At 42.4% G+C, this 24,146-nt stretch overlaps 1 protein-coding gene and 1 long non-coding RNA gene across 4 annotated transcripts in view; one reads left to right on the forward strand and one right to left on the reverse strand.

Moving 5' to 3' along the window:
* The window catches only part of brinp3 (BMP/retinoic acid inducible neural specific 3), a 352,906-nt gene extending 336,810 nt beyond the window's left edge, over nucleotides 1-16,096 (reverse strand). The window contains exon 1 of one of the 3 annotated variants that reach the window (XM_062980749.1): nucleotides 15,775-16,096. The gene's annotated coding sequence lies outside the window, so the exon portion shown is untranslated. Of the gene's footprint in view, nucleotides 1-11,575; nucleotides 11,761-11,934; nucleotides 12,611-15,774 lie in introns of those variants that run through there. The other 2 variants (XM_062980748.1, XM_062980750.1) reach the window with 2 other exon arrangements.
* Nucleotides 12,656-14,798, forward strand: LOC134298992 (uncharacterized). The gene is made up of 2 exons (XR_010006148.1): nucleotides 12,656-12,793; nucleotides 14,485-14,798. It is a non-coding gene; the product is annotated as an uncharacterized LOC134298992 (long non-coding RNA).
* Nucleotides 16,097-24,146: the final 8,050 nt, after the last annotated feature.

Here is a 24,146-nt window from a genome sequence, read left to right on the forward strand (position 1 = left end):
GGCTCTACTTTATTCTTCCGAATGGTATTACCAGTTATGCACATTTAAAAGTATTTACACAATATTAGAAAAGAGGAAAAGGTAGTGATGCTAGTTCAAGGAAAACTATGAATCCTTTATAATATTTTGTAGTGTTAATTAGGAATTTGGACCAAAATATCCTTGGTCTGAGTCTCTGCCTTCTATATTCAATTACTCCTCAGATATTTTTGAGCTGATAGAGACAAATAGCAATCTGGAACAGAACGATGTCAGGCAACAAATAGTTGACTTCTAACGTTATTGTGTTTGACTTCAGAGAATCTTGTAAAGTACACTGTTAGCAAATGCTTCCATCTGTGTTGTCCCTGTAATGATATAGTCATTAATTGACCTTGGATGATTACACTATGAAATAAATTTATTTAGTGGTCATAAAACAAAGGTTTAAGTGCTAGCCTGGCAAGGACTGCACACGTTTGACAAAGTAGCAGATCAGTCAACCCCAAGTTACACAGTGCAGGCAGGGCTCTCTCTTAAGAAATTAATACCTCAATGGTTTGGCAGTAAGGTGTTACTGTAGAAGTACAGAGACTTGTAATTGCCACAGAATCAATATCTATACCAATGATGCCTTATCAGAATATTATAAGCTTTCATCATCATATTAAAGGAAGCATATGAATTTTATTGTAGTTACTAGCTAACAGAGACCATATGATAAGACACATACACCTATACTAATGTGGAGATATGTACTTGACATGGTTGCCGGAAACTACGGATACAGCCAAGCTCCATGAAATTATCTAAATTGTGGTTATAGTATACTATAGTGTTGTTCTGGAGAACCTAGAAATTCCTAAAGAAGTATCCTTTCTAAGAATTTGTTAGGTCCTCCAGCATGACTCAATGGTAGCTTCCAGGGAAAGAAGATGATAGAATTGTCTGGAGGATCTAGTAAATTCCTAGAGAGACCATTTTCCTCAGGCACAGGTAAATGAAAATTAAATCATAGATGTGGGTTCTATGGTTTCGAGGGTCTTATTATATATAATGTGTTGAAAGTTAAAAAAAACTTCACAGATGAGTACAATGTGTGTGTGTCTGTGTGTGTGTCATGTTCCAAGAGACTGTATAGAAAATTCCTGAGCAATGGGAAAGTAACACTACATAAAAATTAATGTTGCACCATCTCTTACAGAGTCATGTGGGACAATTATACTTGCTTACATAAATAAGTTGTATTCCAATTGTTTGTGCATTTTCTCCTTTTGTGTGAAAAAGGCAATACAATATACTGTTCATTTGCTTTAAAATATTAACAGAATTCCAAAGACATTTCTTTTTTTTAGGAAAAGTAGCATTTTAATAACTGTTTTCGGGACTGTAACAATGTGTTTTGAGTACTATAGATGAGCATATTTCCCCTAATGTATGCGCACACACATCCTTCATGGTTTGCATACCATTCTCCCAAATCACCATCCAATGCCCTAGTTATTGGCCTTAATCCTTGAGAGAAGATGTACATTTATATTAGCGATGGAATTCGTATTTGACAATTTCCCAAAGCTGGTCAAAATTTGGTGTTCCCAACCACTTGGGAAACACTAGCAAGATAAAAAAAATAACACTTGGAAAACTCCCACTGCTTGTGGGATTTGTTTTGTTCTTGTTTTTCTTTAAACAGTGAAACAATGTAACTTTGTAAACTGTTAACTTTGTTAACAGCGGCACAGATGGAATACAGTACAACTCTCCAAGACAAAGTTGCACACCTATACTAAAGTAACACAATTTTTATAAACATCTAAATCAGTGATTCCCAAAGTGGGCGCTACCGCCCCCTGGTGGGTGCTGCAGCAATCCAGGGGGGCGGTGATGGCCACAAGTACATATATCTTTCTGTTTAATTGCTATTAAAATATTTTAAAAATTAATTTCCAGGGCACTGAGTAATATTTTTTCTGGAAAGGGGGCAATAGGCCAAATAAGTTTGGGAACCACTGATCTAAATGGTTCAGTGTTGAAGAAGAGAGACTGGAACAAAACATTCCTTGAACACTAAGCCCTAAGACTCATTAGATGGGGGAAGAATCAGCAACATGCTCCACTTTGCAGTCCATTTAAGCACAGAGCCCGCCAGCTCCCATTACATGATGCACATGATGGAATTCCAGCAGGATTCCATGATTAAAGGGGTGGCGAAGTGGAGCATGACACTGTGGAGGCAACTTGAGAGGCTTCCCTTGTTCCTCCAGGAACACTGGGGGAAGCCAGACAATTGACACTTTCCCCTATGGGGTGCTCAGCTGGGCGGGTTGGACAATGTGAGGCATGAGGTGACGGGTTCCCCATTCCTCACCTGACATGCACAATGCGTGGCAATTCCAGTGGCCTCTATGATGATGCACATTTTAACTGTGAAAACTATGATGATTTCCTCTCTTCACTTCATCCCTAGGAGCCCCCGATGGCGTAGTGGACTAAAGCCTCGTGACTTGAAGGTTGGGTTGCTGACCTGAAAGCTACCAGGTTCGAATCCCACCCGGGGAGAGTGCGGATGAGCTCCCTCTATCAGCTCCAGCTCCATGCGGGGACATGAGAGAAGCTTCCCACAAGGATGGTAAAAACATCAAAACATCCGGGCGTCCCCTGGGCAACGTCCTTGCAGACGGCCAATTCTCTCACTCCAGAAGCGACTCAAGTTGCTCCTGACACGAAAAAAAAAACTTCATCCCCCACCAAACTGCGCCTCTCCTGCCATCCCATTCTCTGCTGCTCTTTCTTCACTATTTTTGGATGTGTACAGCTTGCTTGTTGAGCTCTCTGGATAACACAAGGATTTTAAAATGGGTTCTGGCACTGCAGAACTAACCACTGCCTGACTAACCACTGTTCATATCTCACCAAGGCTTTCTGAAAGCACATTGAGAAAGGTCAAAGCATATTTTGCTTACTGCAGCTGCTGGGATGTAACCACGCCCGACCCATACATTCGCACTCTTCATCCATGCTTCCCCCTTTTTGGAAGAGAATTGTGCAATGCCAAGAATCCACAATCTTGTGAGACTGGGCTTCTGCTCTATGAGAGATTTACTATGCACTTCTGAGCTGTCATATTTTCAACTTACTGAAACACTGTCCCTACAAACAGTTAAAATGATAATAAAAATTATGATGAATTTTGCAATTTAAAGCCCTTTCCTTTTGTGTATGTATGTTCTGGAAGCAGGATGTACTTTTGACTTGAAAAGCTTGTTTTGCAATGCATAGCCACGAAGGAGTGGGAAGTTTTGCAAAACAGACTTGAGAATAGAAAAGATAGGCTTAATTAAGACAGGAAATCCATATCCGTGACCTGGTTCAGCTGCAAAGTTGTACAATTACTTGAATTATTATTCTTTTTAAAGGTAGTAAATAGAAAGAAATAGGAAAGTTATGGTTTTGCAGCCAGAGATCGTCTCTATGTGCCTCCTAGACATTGAAATTACAGCAGATTGGGAACAAGAATCTGCATAGGAAAAAAGGAACACCCAAAACACACCCACAATTAAGTCATCATTAACCCTAAAGTTACTGCAGAAGCATCTGGAGATTACTACATGGCTGGAAAAAAAATTGAGTTCTCCCATTCTCTAAAACTATAGCTTCACCAGAAGGCATATTTGAAATATATCAACTATACAGCCAATCAAAAAAGACATTAATGCCTCTGGAAGTCAAACATTATCTTATTCCTTACCATCATATATATAGTAAAATACCAAATCATAGTAATGTGTGACCATCATGCCTCTCAGAAACACACCATAAATTACACAATCAGTCAATCAGTCTTTACAACACTATATATACTATAGAAGAAATCACAAATAATAATAATAATAATAATAATAATAATAATAATAATAATAATAATTTTATTTTTATACCCCACCCCATGTCCCCGAGGGGACTCGGCGTGGCTTACATGGGGCCAAGCCCAGGCAACAAGCAATATAAAACTCAACAATAAAAACAAATCATAAACAAATAAAATCACATATACCAATAAACAATAAGCACACTTTGATAATGTACAAGTGTACAAATTCATGAGAAAAAATGTGTTTCTTTTCATAGAAAGCATCAGGAGTTGTGAAAATTCGACTTCGATAAAAAATGACAATTCAAAAGTAAAATATTTTCTAATCATATCCAGTTTTTTTCCTGGTGTTGGACATAACACGGTCTTACCATATCACCTCAGAGCACAGAGCAAAGGAACAGGATACAAAGCAACTGAGTTAAGAGACAAGAAGTATCCTCCGTCATCCTTCAGATATTTAACATTTAAGAGCCCTTAGAGAACATACTGAAATCCTGAAAAATGGCAACTGTAATGGGAAAAAATTCTTAGAAAGGAATGCATAGTGGTGATCAAAAATGCATTGAAAGGGTTAGTTTTCTCTCACTCACACATTATATCCTAACAATGCAGTGCTTTACTCCTCTAGTAGTTTAAGAGTTAGACTAAACATTGGGAGTTCACGATTCAAATCCCCACATGGAACCCCCTGGGTGACTTTGGGCAAGTCACACTTGCTCAGCCGCAGAGGAAAAAAGCAGCAAGCCTTTCTGAATGAGCCTTACCAATTAAAACCCACAAAAAACTTGCCTTAGGATCACCATAAGTCAGAAAGAACTGGAGGGCACATAACAACAGGATGAATTTTAAGTATTTAATTAGATGAAAAAATACACCAATAAAATAAGGACACTACAGTGGTATAGCTAAATTTGCTTCCAGCTCCTATGGATGCCAGATGTTAAAAATCATCTGTTTTTATCTGCACTCTTGGTTTTATTTCCTGTCTAAAATAGAATGAGATAAAATGCTGGTAACTGACCTAGCTAGACCAATCTATAATGGGCTGTTCTTACAAATACATTAGAAGAATTTATGTCCAGATTTTCATACGCCATTCTTGTAATTACATATGCCACTAAAAATCTATCTGCATTTTCAGAATTGAGTATATGTTATTTTCTTGTCTTTAAAGCAAGCTAAAAATATATATGAATGTGGTGGGGGTGGTGAGAATACTGAAAAAAAACTGCAACAGCTAAATTTCCTCAAGCCCTTTTAAGGTTCTCCCTGTTTTTCCATTTAAACTAAGAAAGCCAATGTTACTTAATAACAACAAAACTGGCATTGCCTTCCTTTAAGCACATGTAACTCAATGCTTCTTAAGCCGATCAAATCAGATAAGTAAAGAAGGAAGGAAAGAAAGAAGACCAAATGGAATCATATAGGATAGCTTCACAAATAATGTCTAGTTTGAATTTGGTTGTTAAGGAAGTTGCTATAATGAAAAGGAGCTTAATGGGGTAATTGTTCTTATCAAGGCTCAAAGGGCAACTGAGAGAAAATATTGACAAGACAGAGGTTCACATACTGGTTGGGCTGTTTTTTTTTCTCCTGTATCAACTCTGCTTTCTGCAGAAAAAGAATTTCCATGCTCATCGGCTTGTTTGCATTCATCCTAGTTTAATTTTTTTCTTCCTTGGAGCTCTGGCATTTCATCAGTGAGTTGTTGAAGCATGAAACACTGTTTTACTAAGCAGATGTGAAAGTGGTAATAAAGGGCTACAGGAAACCAGAATTTCTTTTTTCCAAGCTAAAATAAGATTCTCAGGGAAAATAGTTCAGGTTTACTGTACTCAGTCTATGGAATGATAATAGCTATGAAGCTTAGCAACAGGGTGTAATGGGACTGTTCCCTTCACTAGAGGTATATTGGTGCAATTTACACATCTTGGCAAAGCATCGTCTTGGCATATTACGCCCCAGGGACCATTTTTTCCCTTTAAATATTAGGAACATGCTGCATGCAGAGCTTCTGGTACTTTTTCTGAACTCGGATTATTCTTTGGAAATTATTTAATAACATACTTTGTCTATTAGCTTTCCATTTCACTTGTATTATTCAGACAGTCGTAGCATAGATTAGGGGGGAAAACTCATTTGTTACAGAGAGAGTAATAGATACAGGGGATTTCTGTAAAAGCATGAGAGATTTCACCAAAGAATTTATCAGGCCATCTTTTTTTAAAAGCCTATGAACTATACTTTTTCCTGGATGTTCAGACACTCCATTTGTGCAGAATAATCACAAAATCATATGGCTGGAGGTTGTGAGAAGGTAATCAAGTCCAACCTACATCAAAACTTATTATATTACAAAAAGCATCTCCCAACATAGATCCATTCAGATAATCTAGAAGATAAAGTACCCCCTCAGGCAGAAAAGAACTGAAAATGGTGTATACAGAGCCGATTGTGATGTACAGCTTGATCCCGGTCATGATAACTCACAACCAAGGGCCATTTGACCGAAGGAGCCTTATTTCCAAAGAAGTGATCATAAGATTGCAATGTTAAACAAACCTCAGGTACCAAAATAATCAATACTGCCTACACTTTGGGCTGCTAGCAAATGGTGGAAAGTAAATGGATAATAAGTCCCTAACACATAGAACATAAACCATTCTTTATGATGATTGCATCTCAAAAACTAGTAGAATGGGGAATGACCTATCAGCTGAGTAGGACGATTTCTGTTCTGAGACTTTTTGTTACCTGAGGCAAATGATAAGAAATCATCCCATTCAATTTGATGTACACAAGCCAATTGTCCTAGTAGTTACACCTTATTTCAGTACTGATAACACAGTAGAGTCTCACTTATCCAACACTCGCTTATCCAACGTTCTGGATTATCCAACGCATTTTTGTAGTCAATGTTTTCAATACATCATGATATTTTGGCGCTAAATTCGTAAATACAGTAATTACTACATAGCATTACTGCATATTGAACTACTTTTTCTGTCAAATTTGTTGTATAACATGATGTTTTGGTGCTTACTTTGTAAAATCATAACCTAATTTGATGTTTAATAGGTTTTCCTTAATTCCTCCTTATTATCCAACATATTCACTTATCCAACCTTCTGCCCGCCCATTTATGTTGGATAAGTGAGACTCTACTGTATATTGGTTCCTCTACCATACTTCAGGGCAATGGGATACTTAGGGGCTGCAAGGGAGGCTTTGGGCATGTACAACTCCGTCTTCCAAGAGAAATGAGAGATTGGTGACTTTAAAAACAATAGAGAGGTTGTCTCAGTTATTTTCCTGCATCTGCCACTCTAGTCAATGATAGAGTCAGTTCAATTCAGTTCACATCTCATTAGAAAGAATTAGAAAAGTCTGTTGATCTCTGTGGTTCAACCTTTCCTGCCCTTTCAACTGAACAAACAAAACATTAATACTAGCTAGCTATCCTCACCCAACATGTCAGGGGAACAGTCCTTAATATCCTAAAGATTGAAGGCAAGACATCTGGTGAAAAAAATATTTCTTGGTATCCAAATGAGGAGATGCACAGCTGGAGATCAGCTTCCATTTGTATCTACACAGGCATTCTTCCACATAAGAGAGAGGGTTTGGAAAATAAAAGGAAAGATGCAAGTGGCATTGCAGAAAGAGTGACACTAAATAGAAGACATTTGCAATGCTTGAGAGAGCACAGAACATTACGTCTTCCCTGAACTGGGGACAAAAACCCATCTCTCCAAACTAGTTTGTTCTCCCATTAGGTAAATGAAGCAACCATTTTGGATTTGCAGATGCAGAACATCACTGGTGATGGTATCGTAGGTGTTTCTCTGTGAAAAAATAGAGCTATGCAGCATGCCATACATAACTTGTCCTTCACCTTGATATGATAGAGGTCACAGTATACCTGCTAGGATTGAAATAAGATTCAACTCACATTCCAGCTATTCTGTAGAGGCTATATGTAAAGGACACACCACTTTGTCTTCTGACTGAGGAAACTAAATGTTTTGTGTCAGTTTTGCTCTTTAGCATGATAAAAATCAGGTTGAAGTCCCATCAGACAGTCAACAGTTATAACTTACTTCTTCTAAACTATGGGGATGTTTCACATGTTCTGAATATTCTTAACTTCTGCCCTAGCCAAAATGTTGCTTCCATAAGCACTACAAAGGTAAGAGTTGTGATACAGTGCATATAACACGGGAGTAAATGCACTAGGCAATAAACCTAGATGAGAAATAAATTTCTAGGGTGATATTGAATTAGGTTATTCAACACAAGATGCAATTGGACTAAACCCTACTGATCTCAGTAGGGCATACTCTCTGTGGTACACTGAGTTCAGAAGTTAACTTCATGATGTAATGCAAATTAAATAAAAACATTTTCTCCTCCTGACTGTGCAATGCGTAGGCCGATCTTCTATAGGTTTGCACCCAAAATAAGTCTCATTAGGATCTGTGCTCAGGGTGTTGCCATCTTAATTGACCTGTCTGGGTCATTAGAGTTTTCCTTTAGGGCAGGAACACTAGATTTCGTAAATATTCATTTCCTTCTTCTCATATGTGAAGAAAGAAAGAAAAAGAAAGAAAGAGCCTCAATTTCCACAAAGGGAATTTCATTTTGTGGTGTAAAAAGGTAAAGGTTTCCCCTGACGTTAAGTCTGGTCATGTCTGACTCTGGAGGTTGGTGCTCATCTCCATTTCTAAGCCAAAGAGCCAGTGTTGTCCGTAGACACCTCCAAGGTCATGAGGCCGGCATGACTGCATGGAGCGCCGTTACCTTCCCGCCGGAGCGGTACCTATTGATCTACTTACATTGGCATGTTTTTGAACTGCTAGATTGGCAGAAGCTGGAGCTAACAGCGGGTGCTCACTCTGCTCCCAGGATTTGAACCGGGGACCTTTTGGCCTGCAAGTTCAGCAGCTCAGTGCTTAAAACACTTCGCCACCGGGGCTCCATAATGTAATGTGGTGTAATTAACTGAAAAAGAAATGGTCTAAAATAGTTGTTTGATGACGACGTTCTCCAAAGAATATAATGTATTACCTAAAGAAGCAAAATAATGCTTTCCTCCTCCACCCCCCCACGATAAATTCCCCCTCATTTGAACAGCCTAGTTTGGTTTTGCTTGTTTCACATTTTCTTCCTCCTTCATTCCCTTCCCACCCTTCCTTCTTGCCATGCCTTCTGTTGAACCAGCATCTGGAAAACCTCTTGATTTAACTAATTTGGATAAATTACTACAATGCCAGTGGAAGCACTTCAGTGAGCAAATTTAAACAGAGAAGTTATCCCACATTTTCTTAATTTGTTCATATAATAAACTCACTGGAGAACTGATTCTCGAGTAGGCAAAGTAGAAATTAAACTTGTAGAAGACAGGCCAAACCCTTCTGTGCACCCCCCCCCCCAATGGAAGCAGAAGCAGGTATCATGTCCTCCTGAAAGCCAGAAGTGGTATGGAACCACCTGAGATTTGAGTCTGCTACCATCTGGCTGCAAAACTGAGATACTCCTCATTGAGAACCCCCTTTTACATTTGACAGTGGAAAGCAGAAGTGTTGCTCCAGTCTTCCCCTCTTCTCCAACACAGAAAGAGATCTATACTGCCCGGAATAACAAAATTTCAGAAACCTCATTTCCTTCCTATCCCTTCTCCCTTTGCAATTCATTTTTTTTTTCATTTCCCAATGTCTTTGCTCGCAAAACAGTCCCATTAATGATATCATTATTCCCATTCTACCCAGAGCCCCCACCCCAGTGTAGTTAACACGAAGTCACACCATAGAGAAACAAGAAACATTTCCTAAGATCTAATCACCTGCTGTCTTTCTGCGTGTGAATAGACTATCACAAACTGGTCATTTTCCTTTAATATCTAATCACTTAGAGATGTAATATTGGCAATGCATTCATTCACACATTCAGCATTGTACATATGAGAACCAGATCTGAATGTCCAACAACTGAGAATAGAAAAACATGCATGTGTCAATCAACCCTATGAAGTAATGCTAAATTAAATTTTCCCTCTCTCCCCCCCTCCCCCAGTCTAGGCATGTAGCCCGGGGGCGGCGGCTTGAGGGGCTTAACCCCCCCCCCCCCAAATTCTCAGGGCGGTCCGCGAGAAGGCCTTACATTTATTATTTAAACTGTTATGTTTATTCATATCATGAGCTGATCACCATGCTCAATATATCCCATATGCATGGGGTTATTGGGATAACAATACAAAAGGTTTGCTAGGGTAGATCCTGTCTCACCCAGACTCAGCCCCCCCCCCCCCCGAATCAAAATCATGGCTGACCCTGTCCTTACTTTTGGATCATATTGTCGTCTGGTGACCATAATGGTAACTTAGAAAGAGCATGGGAAGACATCTTGTACAAGGTTGGTGCCATTTAGTCCAGGATTGTTTCAAGATGAGCATCAGAAGCTTTTCAAAGTTTCCTATCCTGAGCCCTACCAGATTCAGGAGATGGCCAAAAGAAAGATTATTAATCAATGGAAGAGATTACATCTGAGAAGGCGGTCTCACATGTATCATATGCAGGCTGGATGAGCTTGAAAAGCCTGCAATGTCCTAGACTTATAGAATAATAGCATTGGAAGAGACCACATGGCTATCTAGTCCAACCCTCTGCCATAAAGGAAAAGCACTATAAAAGTATCCCTGACTATGGCCATACCATATATATATATATATATATATATATATATATATATATATATATATATGACTACAGGAAAACCTTGCTGCTCTGAAGGACACCACAGTGTGATCCAGAGACAAACAGGTCACAAGTACAGTAGAGTCTCACTTATCCAACATAAACGGGCCAGCTGAATGTTGGATAAGTGAATATGTTGGATAATAAGGAGAGATTAAGGAAAAGCCTATTAAACATCAAATTACATTATGATTTTACAAATTAAGCACCAAAACATCATTTTTACAACAAATATGACAGAAAAAAAACCCAGTTCAATACACAGGAATGTTATGTAGTAATTACTGTATTTACGAATTTAGCACCAAAACATTGCAACATTGACTACAAAAACATTGACGACTAAAAGGCAGACTGCATTGGATAATCCAGAACGTTGGATAAGTGAATGTTGGATAAGTGAGACTCTACTGTATTTTCATACAGCTCACATTTCTCAAAATGGTTGTCAGGGATCACATCTACACAGGTGAGTATGGAAAATGAGACAGCAATGGATCAACACCCTCTTGGATCTCCTCTCATCCCACCCCTATTTCTCAGGCTATCAACATCCTACATCTCCCTTTGGCTAACAAGGAACAGAACCAGAGATGCTTTGAAAAAAAAGGCATGTCATGATTTTTCAGAGCTGCATTTTAAATAAGATTTGTAGCACAGGGAGCAGGAAACTCACCAAAAAGGACCACTCCACTGTACCCTGTTAAAGCAACCCTACCTGTTTTTTTTATGTTGAAACTAGGAACACCAACAGTCACAGAGGCAGTGGATGTTACAGAGGGGAATCAGGAACATCTTGTACTATTCAAGTAAAGGGGAAAAAGAAACCACTACACCTGTCTGGCTGATGAAGCTCATTCACGTTAAGAGAGGAATTTCATTCCTTTTCCTGTTATTCTTCCCTGTCTCTCTTTTAAACCCAATCACAAGCCCTGGATGTTTTTATTTTGGGGGGTAATTTTCCTCTTACCATCCTGAGTCATCTTTCTTCCTTGCTTTGGCATGCCTTGAGTCTCACTCAAGGGAGTAAGAAGAGGAAAACGAAACATGAACACGGGTGGGGATGGGTGATTTTTTTTTTCTCGCCTGCTTCTCGCTGCCTGCCTGCAAATGCCCATCAAGACACTCTGGCTTGCGTTGAAATGATTTCTTGGCAAGGAATGAGCAGAGGAAGCTTCCCACCCTCTATTAGAGTGAGCAGTTGACTCCTGCTCGTGTAAAAACCTCCAACCATCCTTTTGCCATCTCTTATCTTTCCCTGCGAGGCTATCAACCCCTCTATTCCCTATACCCCACATCTAAGATCTCTCCAAAGCAGGGCTGGCTTACCTCGACGGTTCGCCCAGACTGGAGTGCATCTGTCCTCAAAGTTTCTCGCGGCTTCCCCATGAGTTGAGAGCGAGAGAAAGAGCGAGAGAGGCTGCAGTGGGGGCTGCAGTAGAGGCAGGAGAGGAATGGACTCGCCCCGAGTGGGATTTTGGTTAATTGCACGAGAGAGAAAGAGAAGGGGGTCAAAAAGCTCTGTCTCCTCTGAAGGCGTCTGGGGACACTCCTGCCGCACCAGGTGGCAAGGTGACTCAGGTGGCACAAGGTCTGGCAAGGACGTGGTGGGAGAGGAATGAAAACAAGTGCACTCCCAGAGCAACTCCCAAACGAGATCTCCAAGAATGTGTGGATTGTTACAGATGGATCAGAACTCCCCGGTGGGTTGTCCAAAAGGGCGCAGGGCAAGTTCTTCCGTCGTCTGGAAGGATCCCAAAGCGATCCCGGCACCCCAAGGAAAGACTCTGGCGTTGCTACTCCCCCGAGGAGAAGATTCGCTGTCAAAGGGATCCCCCTGATCGTAAACAACGCATGCCAAGGTGCTGGTGGGGAAGCGAAATGGGTCTTCCTTCTGGGAGGGAGCGGAGGGAGGCCAGAAGGCGGCGAAGGGTTTCTAAATAGCCCTGGCGACTTGAGAGGAAGGCAGCCGCTGTCTCTTGTCTGGTCTCATCCTGCTATCCATCCTCCCAGCCCATTGGTCTGCCAGCGCTTTCCCCGCAAGCACAGCAAAGAAGACAGAACGAGGCGAATGGGAGGGAGACGGAGAGTCGGGAGGGAAAGTGGCAGCTCTCCTTTCAGTCCGATCCGCCAGACGGGTGGGGAAGAGAGGACTAGTGGTCCCTCCCATCTGCCCTTTTCACTCTTGGTATGCAAAGGCACCCACAAGTTCAGCACTGACACCTCTCCCGAACGCTCTCTCTATCCCTATCCCTATCTCTATCTCTATCTCTCTTTCTCTATCTCTATCCCTATCCCTATCTCTCTCTATCCCTATCCCTATCTCTCTCTCTCTTTCTCTATCTCTATCCCTATCCCTATCTCTCTCTAACCCTATCCCTATCCCTATCCCTATCTCTATCCCTATCCCTATCTCTCTCTAACCCTATCCCTATCCCTATCCCTATCTCTATCTCTATCCCTATCTCTATCCCTATCCCTATCTCTACCTCTCTATCCCTATCTCTATCTCTATCTCTATCCCTATCTCTATCCCTATCTCTACCTCTCTATCCCTATCCCTATCTCTATCCCTAGCTCTCTATCGCTCTCTCTATCCCTATCCCTGGGCCCCTGGTGGTGGCACAGTGTGTTAAAGCGCTGAGCGCCCAATGTTAGCCCCAGCTCCTGCCAACCTAGCAGTTCGAAAACATGCCAATGTGAGTAGATCAATAGGTACCACTCCGGCGGGAAGGTAACAGTCATGCCAGCCACATGACCTTGGAGGTGTCTACGGACAACGCCGGTTCTTCGGCTTAGAAATGGAGATGGGCACCAACCCCCAGAGTCGGTCACGACTGGACTTAACGTCAGGAGAAAACCTTTACCTTTACCTTATCCCTATCCCTATCTCTCTATCCCTCTCTCTATCTCACTATCTCTCTCTCTATCCCTATCCCTATCTCTCTCTATCCCTATCTCTATCTCTATTTCTATCTTTCACAAGACTCCTGTATGGTAGGCCAGTCGAGGGCAGAGGCTGAGTCTGGATCTACACTGCCCTGTATCCCAGGATTTACCTTTCTATCTATCAAAGGATTCCCCCAGGCAGGAAGCAGCCAGGATCTGAAGCTGCCAGGCTATTCAAGGTGGCCAATTGCAACATTCACACTCGCAAGACAAGACAAGAGTTCTTCCTCCCACCCTGGACCTTCCACAGATATATAAACCTCCCTTGCCTAGTTTCCATCAGACTTCACAACCTCTGAGAATGCCTGCCATAGTTGTGGGCGAAACATCAGGAAAGAATATGGCCAGACAGCCCGGAAAACTCACAGCAACCTAGTGATTCCGGCCAGGAAAGCCTTCCAAAACGTATATCTATCACAACAACAGTCGAGGGGCAGAGACTGAGGCTGGATCTACACTGCCCTATAGGATTTGATCCCAGGTTATCTGCTTGTCCCGATTATTTGGCAGTGTAGACTCATCTATAATCCAGTTCAAAGGAGACCAACCCGAGAAGGCTTTCATGGCCGGGATCACAAGGTTGTGGTATGTTTTCCAGGCTGTATGGCGATGTTCCAGAAGTATTCTCTCCTGACGTTTCTCCCACATCTATGGCAGACATCCTCAGAGGTTCACAACCTCTGAGGATGCCTGCCATAGATGTAGGCGAAACGTCAGGAGAGAATACTTCTGGAACATGACCACACAGCCCGAAAGACATACAACAACCCCAGAATTCATCTTTCTTGGAGCCTCAAAAGCAAGAGCTGCTACTTGGCTGCCAGTCCTTTGCATCTCAAAAAGGGTGATGGGATCCCCACATCAATGCTTTCTAACTGTCTCTCTCTCTCTCCCCCCCCCCCCAAATCCCCAACCACCATCTTTTTCCAGACAGTGGCTTGGCAGACCACCTGTAAAAAAAAAAAAAAAACCGAAGAAGGAGGAAAGTCATGAGTCAAGAGACCGGAGGCGACTCAAGTGAGCGAGCCAAGGTTCACCTGTGGTAGAGCAATCTCACAGTACACTTTTATTTTTTTCATGAAAATGAAAAAGGAGAGGGGAGACAAAAGAAACCTCTCCAGTATTAAACCTTTCCCCCTCCTATACACACATAGATGTCCTTATCTATAAAGTGTCTTTTAAGATCTATCTTCCCTGTCGCTTTTGGTGCATTATTGGTTTGGCTGAGTGGGGAGGACAGGGGGGGGGGATGATGAAGGAATGAAGATCTCCAGTGCTCAATGGACTGATATTATTAATAATATTATTAATATTTTTTATGTCAGGAGCAACCGGAGTTGCTTCTGGAGTGAGAGAATTGGCCGTCTGCAAGGACGTTGCCCAGGGGACGCCGGGATGTTTTGATGTTTTTTACCATCCTTCTCTCATGTCCCCGCATGGAGCTGGAGCTGAGAGAGGGAGCTCATCCGCGCTCTCCCCGGGTGGGATTCGAACCTGGCAGCCTTCAGGTCAGCAAACCAACCTTCAAGTCACAAGGCTTTTATCCCCTAGGCCACTGGAGGCTCCTCTTATTAATATTATTATTAATAATATTATATATATATATATATATATATATATATATATATATATATATATATATTAATAATATAATATTATTAATAATATTAATAATATTAATATTATTGATCCATTGAATCATGGAATCATCGACTAATAGAGTTGGAAGAGACCTCATGGGCCATCCAGTCCAACCCCCTGCCAAGAAGCACTTGGGTACTGGAGATCTTCATTGCTTCATTATATTATTATTATTATTATTATTATTATTATTATTATTATTATTATTATTATTATTTTATTATCACACAGCAAACAAGATAGATATGCTGGATTTCCTATCACAAAATCACAAGTCGAAGACTTCCCAAGTGTCTAGGACTGTGTGATGTATTTTCGGATGATGCGTGCAGATCCCAGTAGGGTGGCCTTTTGCAGTTGGCAGATGGTGATTTTGTCAATGTCTATTGTTTCCAAATGCCGGCTGAGATCTTTTGGCACGGCACCCAATGTGCCGATCACCACCGGGACCAGCTGCACTATTATTATTATTATTATTATTATTATTATTATTATTATTATTATTATTATTAATACAAACCCCTAGGCAAAAAGAGGGGTTCTATTTCTATTGGCGGCTTCTCCAAAGCAGAGACTCACCGGGTGGAATTTCAGGAGGCGAGGCGCCCGGTCCTTGGAGACGAGTCGGTATCCCATGCTAGAGCTCCCAAAGCTTCAGCGGTTCTTTCCTCCCAAAGAAACGCCAGACAGAGAGGTTTGTTTTGCTTTCTCACACGGGACGGAGACGACCAAAGAAGCAGCGGAGAAACACCACAAGCAGCATCAACCTGCCCCGAGTCCTTGCAGCCGCGTGGACAGAGTTGGGTGGGTGCTGTGTGCGTGCTCGACCCCGACCCAGAAGCAGCCCGGAGAATCGGCGGAAAGAATGAATGATATCAAGGTTAGCAATGCTCGTGGTCACGACGGTGGCAGGCAGCTCCCGACAGCGTGCCAAAGGGGATCCCAGAAGGTGAGGCAGGAGGACGAGAAAGAGCTCTCCCTTTCTTCCTCTCTCTCTCTCTCTCTCTCTCTCCTCCTGACAGATAGCGCGAGTGGGGAGATACCAAGAAGAGGAGGTGGAACGGGGAGGGCAAAAAGCAGCCTCCGGTCGGTCTGCTTTTGCTAAGCGTTCAGCATCTCCCTATCTATGCCCAACCGCTCTCTCCAAAGCCTGTGCGCCTTGTCTGGCTACTGTAGACATATCATAAGCACAGACGAGGAGGGGAGAGGGGTGGCGAAGGAACGACCCTTTCAGTGTTTTCGCGTGGGTTTCATTAGTCTCCTTTGTGCAAGAAACCCTGAGGATAGCGTGGCATATTTCGGACTACCTAAGGACCTGAAAATAAGACCTAGGCTAGTAGAGTTGGGTGATGTGTTGTCGAAGGCTTTCATGGCCAGGATCACAGGGTTGTTGTGTGTCTTTCGGGCTGTGTGGCCATGTTCCAGAAGCATTCTCTCCTGACGTTTCGCCCACATCTATGGCAGGCATCCTCAGAGGTTGTGAGGTATGGAGAAAACTAAGCAAAGAGGTAAATATATATCTGTGGAAAGTCTAGGGTGAGAGAGGTGAATGTTGTGTAGTTAATCACTTTAATTAGCATTGAAAAGCTTATCTGCTGTCTTCTTCCTGCCTCTGGGGCATCCTTTGTTTAGAGTCGTTAACTGCCCTAGGTTGATTCATGTCTGGAAATCCTCTGTTTTCAGAGTATTGCTTTTTATTTACTGTTCTGATTCTTGAGTTTTTTAATACTGGTAGCCAGATTTTGTTCATTTTCATGGTTTCTTCCTTTCTGTTGAAGTTTTGCTTAGTTTTCTCCATACCTCACAACCTCTGAGGATGCCTGCCATAGATGTGGGCGAAACGTCAGGAGAGAATGCTTCTGGAACATGGCCACACAGCCCGAAAGACACACAACAACCCAGAGTTGGGTGAGTCATAAAAAAAACAAAACATTTTCCACAGTCAGTCTGCATCCCCGCGAAAAGAATTCCTTTGGGGAAGCTAGGTTGGGAGGATGACACAGTGGTGAGAAAAGGGCTCTGCAAGTTCATAAGACCCCTGGGAAGAGGAAGGAGGGAGGGTCGTCTGCTCTGCCTGGGGCACCCACGTGATGTCTCAGCGTGGGGTGTAGAGTCTGGCTGCTGGGGAAGGCATCTTTATAGGGGTGTCACAGGTCTCGGATGTCTTCTCCAACTGATTCTAAGTCTGAAATGCCAGCTTGTATATATTTCGGACTACCTAAGTCAGTGGTTCTCAACCTGGGGTGTCCAGATGTTTTTGGCCTTCAGCTCCCAGAAATACCTGAAAATAAGATACAGTGTTCCCTCGCTACTTCGCAGTTCGCTTTTCGCACCCTTGCAGAGACATCACACTGGCAACGAAGGTCCGCATAGTCAATGCAATGGTAGTCCCCATATTAACCTATGGATGTTACTAGGACACGGAACAATGGCTTCAAACTACAGGAAAGGAGATTCCACCTGAACATCAGGAAGAACTTCCTCACTGTGAGGGCTGTTCGACAGTGGAACTCTCTCCCCCGGGCCGTGGTGTAGGCTCCTTCTTTGGAGGCTTTTAAGCAGAGGCTGGATGGCTATCTGTCGGGGGTGCTTTGAATGCGATTTCCTGTTTCTTAGCAGGGGGTTGGACTGGATGGCCCATGAGGTCTCTTCCAACTCTACTATTCTATGATTCTATGATTCTATGTGAGAGCTGGACCATAAGGAAGGCTGAGCGAAGGAAGATAGATGCTTTTGAACTCTGGTGCTGGACGAAAATCCTGAGAGTGCCTTGGACCGCAAGAAGATCCAACCAGTCCATCCTCCAGGAAATAATGCCTGGCTGCTCACTGGAGGGAAGGATATTAGAGGCAAAGTTGAAGTATTTTGGCCACATCATGAGGAGACAGGAAAGCTTGGAAAAGATCACGATGCTGGGGAAAATGGAAGGAAAAAGGAAGAGAGGCCGACCAAGGGCATGATGGATGGATAGTATCCTTGAAGTGTCTGCCTTGACCTTGAAGGAACTGGGGGTGGTGACGGCTGACAGGGAGCTCTGGCGTGGACTGGTCCATGAGGTCACGAAGAGTCGAAAATGACTGAACAAGTGAGACGATGCTGTTTTTCGGTTTTTTAATCAACACTAAAACAATATTATAAATCATTAAAATTTATGATTTACAGTGGCAGTGGTCTCAGTCGGGTGCGGGTGGCAGGGTGGAGAAAGAACCCAAACGGCAGCGAGAGGAGAAGGAGGCGGCGCCATGTTCCCCTGCCTCTTTCTTCCCTTCTTCCTCTTGTTGTGGCTCAGCTGGAGTCTCAGAGTGACTCTGATGGGGATTGTGGGATTCAGATTTCAGATGTTCAAGATGATGGGATTCAGGTTCAAGATGACTCAGACGAGAATTATGGGATTCAGGTTCAGAGTGTCCCTGTTGTGAGAGATGAGGAGCAGGGAGGCATTCCCACAGCAGGGAATGGTGGAGATGATACTGAAGCTTGCCAGGTGCAAAGGGAGGATAGCTCTCAGCTAGATAACATGCAGACAGAGGCTGCTACTAACAAGCTGTCTGGCCTTGACCAAACAACATCTCTAGATCGAGCTGACTGATACTTCTAATAAGAAAATCTCTGTGGTTGGCTGGGAAGAAATCCCTAAATGGAAGTTCTATTGGTTAATATGAGAGACAGTCAATGAGATAACTGTTGTTGCTGTTTTAATTAAAAAAACATTTTGTCAAAACTTTAAAAATACCCTAAAATCAGTAGATGCACGAATGTTTCTGAAAGTTGGTGGGAATGACCAGCTGTTATCCTGTGTCATTGTATAAAAATAAAAAATTCAAGGAGATAGCTCTTGTGCTTTTTTAAAAATGTTGGGTTGCTGTGGGTTTTCCGGGCTGTACGGCCATGTTCCAGAAGCATTCTCTCCTGATGTTTTGCCCACATCTATGCCAGGTGTCCTCAGAGGTTGTGAGGTTTGTTGGAAACTAAGCAAGTGGAGTTTATCTGTGGAATGTTCAGAGTGGGAAAAAGAACTAATCAAGCTGACTAATTGCAACATTTACACTTGCCTCAAACAGACAAGAGTTCCTTCTCCCACTCTGAACATTCAACAGATATATATACTGTAAACCCCACTTACCTGGTTTCCAACAGACCTCACAACCGCTGAGGATGTCTGCCATAGATGTGGGCAAAATGTCAGGAGAGAATGCTTCTGGAACATGGCCATACAGCTCAGAAAACTCACAGCAACCCAGTGATTCCAGCCATGAAATACTTTGACAACACATAAAAAATGTCATTTATAAAAACTTTGGAAATTCCTCAAAACTCCATGGATAAGTGAAACACTCTGAAACTTGATGGGCTAACCGTGGTAAATATGTTCTACTTTACCAGAAAGTTTTACCCCAATAGCTGTAAAAATGAGGAAGAAAGGGGCTCCTGAAGTTTCCCCACTTGTGCAATGACTATAAAGAAAAAGTAATGAAATTTCATTACTCTCATTACAGTAACATTTTCGCTAACGATATTTTAGAAACAATTTAGAAATGAAATGGCGGTGCCCCCTAATTTTGAAACATTTTTTTCATCGATCTCACAGTCCTATTGTCTTGTGTCTGACTTTTTGCAACCTAAATAAACTTGAGGAGCCTCCGGTGGCTCAGTGTGTTAAAGCGCTGAGCTGCTGAACTTGCAGACCGAAAAGTCCCAGGTTCAAATCCGGGTAGTAGAGTGAGCGCCCGCTGTTAGCTCCAGCTTCTGCCAACCTAAGCAGTTCAAAAACATGCAAATGTGAGTAGATCAATAGGTACTGCTCCGGAGGGAAGGTAATGGCATTCCATGCAGTCATGCCGGCCACATGGCCTTGGAGGTGTCTACGGACAATGCCGGTTCTTTGGCTTAGAAATGAAGATGAGCACCAACCCCCAGAGTCGGACATGACTGGACTTAACGTCAGGGGAAACCTTTACCTTTACCTAAATAAACTTGAAATGAAAGCTCTCCTCTGCACTAGTATGTGAAGACTGTAGTTTCAGAATTACTTGGGGTGGGAAGCACAAGTGAAAAATGAGAGAGAGTGAGAGAGGATACAAACAATGAAAAGGGGGAAACTTCTGTTCGAATGGGGGAAAGCATGCAAAAGGAATGTTAAAGGAGAGAGTGGTGATGCTGGCTTCAGGTAATACATGCATCTCACTCCTTTTCCTGTCTCTTTCTTCTCTCTCTCTCTCTCCTCTCAACTCCATTTCCCTGCTTTTACTTGCTCTCCAATTAGCTTTAAAGAAAGAAAAGGGAGTGCCACCAAACTGTCTCTCTTTTTTTCTCATTTCCTTTTTATTGCTAAATAAAGAAGGCCACACTGAAATTTCCAAACCCGATGCCTTCCTACCTGACCCAGGTTATTCAATAGCATGGGGGTAATTTGCACTTAACTCCTGCATGAGGAGCCTTTTCCCTCTTCAGGCATCTCTCAAGTCTACCTTTTCTGCACTAATGCATCCAGTGCCCTCGCTTTGTGCCTACTGCAGTTCCAGAATGCATAATTTTTCAGCAAGGGAGAAAACATGACTCTGCAGAATTTCTTTTTACTCATTTCATGCTAGTCTTCTCAGACTTCGGTTTCTCTGTCTCTAAAACACATACACACCCACAGCACCCTTATCATCAAATGAGAAGTGAGGGTAATTCCAGTCTCTTTGGATTTCTAAGGTCATTCTAAGGGCATTCACTCAATCCTATGCTTTTCTTAGAAAATGTTTTTTTTTTCCTTACAGGAAAAAAGCAATCGATGGGGAGTCTGACTCCCCTAATGGAACCAGTGTTTGTGCATTGGAATACAATTCTGGAGATCAAGGTTAAATTCCCTGTTTAACCATGACCTTGAAGGAGTCACATATTCTCAGCTCCAGAACACCTCATTATAGTTTTGTCGTAATTCTGAAACAACTTGAAGGCACACAGAACAATGTATGACTCTCCTATTGTTGTCCCTCAGCCTTTAACTGCAAAGAATAGATTCCTAGCTCCCTTGTGCTGTACAATTCTAGTCCTAGTGTTTTTTGTGTGACAAGCAGCAGGCTTTTTTTCCATTAAGGAAGATATGACCTTGGTGAGCTACTGACCTTGATTGCTTAAATCAAGCTTCCAGGGCCATTTGTGCTATGCCATCCAAGTAGCAGAATTTATTTTAAAATAGGCTGTAGCCATTTTATTTTTGCACAGGTGTTTATTTAGTTGAAAGTATGTGGAAGGTATGGGGGATTCAGAGCACCGGTGGCGAAGTGTGTTAAAGCACTGAGCTGCTGAACTTGCAGACTAAAAGGTCCCAGGTTCAAATCCCAGGAGCGGAGTGAGCGCCCGCTGTTAGCTCCAGCTTCTGCCAACCTAGCAGTTCGAAAACATGCCAATGTGAGTAGATCAATAGGTACCGCTCCGGCGGGAAGGTAACAGTGCTCCATGCAGTCATGCTGGCCACATGACCTTGGAGGTGTCTACGGACAACCCCGGCTCTTCAGCTTAGAAATGGAGATGAGCACCAACCCCCAGAGTCGGTCACGACTGGACTTAACGTCAGGGGAAAACCTTTACCTTTAACAATCATAGCAGAGTAATATATCAATTCTACAACACAACTTCACAGAATATAGAGCACTAGCTGTGCCCGGCCACGCGTTGCTGTGGCGTAGTATGGTGGTATGGGAAATCAGATAATCTGTATTTTATAGGCAGTGAGCAAGAGGCCTAAGTGAGGCCTAACCCTGCCTGTACCTGGACTGAGTGGGTTGCTAGGAGACCAAGTGGGCGGAGCTTAGCCTTTTAACTGGCAGCAATTGGATGAAAGCAATTATTCCTCTCCCTCTAATTAGGACTTTATTTTTTTCTTTTCTTTTTGTTGTATGAACGTAGAGGCATGGATGAGGGGTTGTGCTGCCAAGTTTAGTGTTTCTGGGATGTGTAGTTTTGTTGCTTTGTCCTAGGCCGAAATTTCATTACCCTTTTATATATATAGATGTACCCCAAGTCAGTGGCATTACTAAGTTTGGTATCATGTAACGTCAGGAAGAGAGGCAGCCCCTGGGGACTGGGAGTCCACACAGATCTGATCATTGTCACCACCATCCTTGCTGCCCCAGGGAGCCAAGCTGGCATCCTCTTACATTCTTTCCTACAGAGCAGCTCTTCTGTGGATTCTCTGGGTACTACAAGTGCCATGTGATAAGGAGGAGCAGTGAGGCAACTAGAAGAATATGTTCTTCCCTACCTCGTCTTCTCCTAGCAGCAGGTGTCCCCACCAGCAGCTTTCATTTGAAAAACTTCACTGCATTCAGTCAGTACCTGGTTCAGTGTGGGAGGAAAGGATATGTGTTTGAGGAAGGGAGAAAGGAAGGATGGAGAGAGAAGAGGACAAAACAGGGACCCTCCACCACCTGTTCTTGCCACCTGGAGTATGTGGAAGGCCAGAAACGGCACTCTATTTGGGTGAAAGTCATTTTGATGCTATCCCCCATGATGGTGTCACCTGGTGTAGTTCCCCTAGTAATGCTTCTAGTCCTAATCCAGCAAACTCTTGCTCTCTCAGCAGTAAAATAGGATTATTTTATGGTTACTTTAAAATTGCATGCAATTATTCCGGATAATACCTCAAAAGCAATTATTTTAAGTTAGTGTGGCATTGTTGGAATTAAATTGTTGGACTGGCTGGGATTTGGGAAATACATATTCAACTCTATAAAACTCATGGTGCCCTCACTTTCAGCTTGGCCTAACTCACAGGGTTTTTCAAAATACACTGGGGGAGAGAGAATGCTCTGTACCACCTTGAAACAGAGGAAGGAAAGAAAAGACCTAAATGCAGCAAATAATAGCTAATGCATGAATACATTTCAGCAAACTCCAATTTTCACATCCAACTATTGCCATTCATTTCTAAGTAATGAGAAAGTAAGGAATCAAATGAAAGCTATCCACGTGTGAGAGCATCCAACTATAAGCTTGAATAAAAATTAGTCATCCCAAGAGGAAATTTACCTGAATGCATCTTTCTGTCATCTACAATTCTTGCTGGAACAGGGAAATAGCTTCCATTTCTGTACTGCAGGAAAATGGATTGAAATGCATATATGAAACAGAAACAGATATAATAAAATGCATTTATTGGGGAGCAGCAGGAGATGAACAATCATTAGCAAACTAGCTTTTATTTCTCTCTATGTTTAGTACTCTTTTGAAAAGGTCCTTTGTTCACGCATTTTCCAGAGTCCATAGTCCAAAGCCCTATTCCTGATCAATGAAAGCAGAAAAGAGCATCTCTATTATCTTGATAGCACCTTATGACTTATTTGCAACTTATTGTCCCTGAATCTAATGGGAAAAAGCAGCATCTTACTAATGTCAAAAATATGAATCTAGATTAAAAACATTGAGAGGTGAAAGATCTCTCATTTTCATAAAAGCTGGTGTCTGTGTCAGGATAAGACTAAATGTCATCCTAAATTCAAGAACCAACATAGTGTGGGAGTCTGGATGAGAATTTATTTATTTAATTTATATACCGCTCTTCTTCTCCAGGGGGAGAATTATGGCAACCAGGGCTCATATCAGGTTGGAACCCTCACTTTACTCTTGGAACCCACAGGAAGACTTTGTCTATGTCATACTCCCTCAGACCCAGAGGAAGAAAATGAATAAATCTCTCCAAGAAAACCCAGTGATAAGTCCACTTTAGAGTTGCTATAAGTCACCAATAACATGAAGACAATATCCACTTCCTCTACGGACAAGAACAGTAGACTTAAAGCAAGGAAAAGTTCATGAGAACCACCACTCCTCTAAATGTTCCTCCAGCAACAGCAAGAATATCCCTGTGGGCAGCAAAATTAAGAAATTCCAACTGGATGCCCCCCCCCCCCACGAGGGTCTTCTTCCAGGGACAAACCAAGAATAAGCAACTTGGAAGTGTCTGA

The sequence above is a fragment of the Anolis carolinensis genome, chromosome 4, assembly GCF_035594765.1.
Source record: "Anolis carolinensis isolate JA03-04 chromosome 4, rAnoCar3.1.pri, whole genome shotgun sequence".
In the NCBI taxonomy this organism is placed as follows: Eukaryota; Metazoa; Chordata; class Lepidosauria; order Squamata; family Dactyloidae; genus Anolis; species Anolis carolinensis.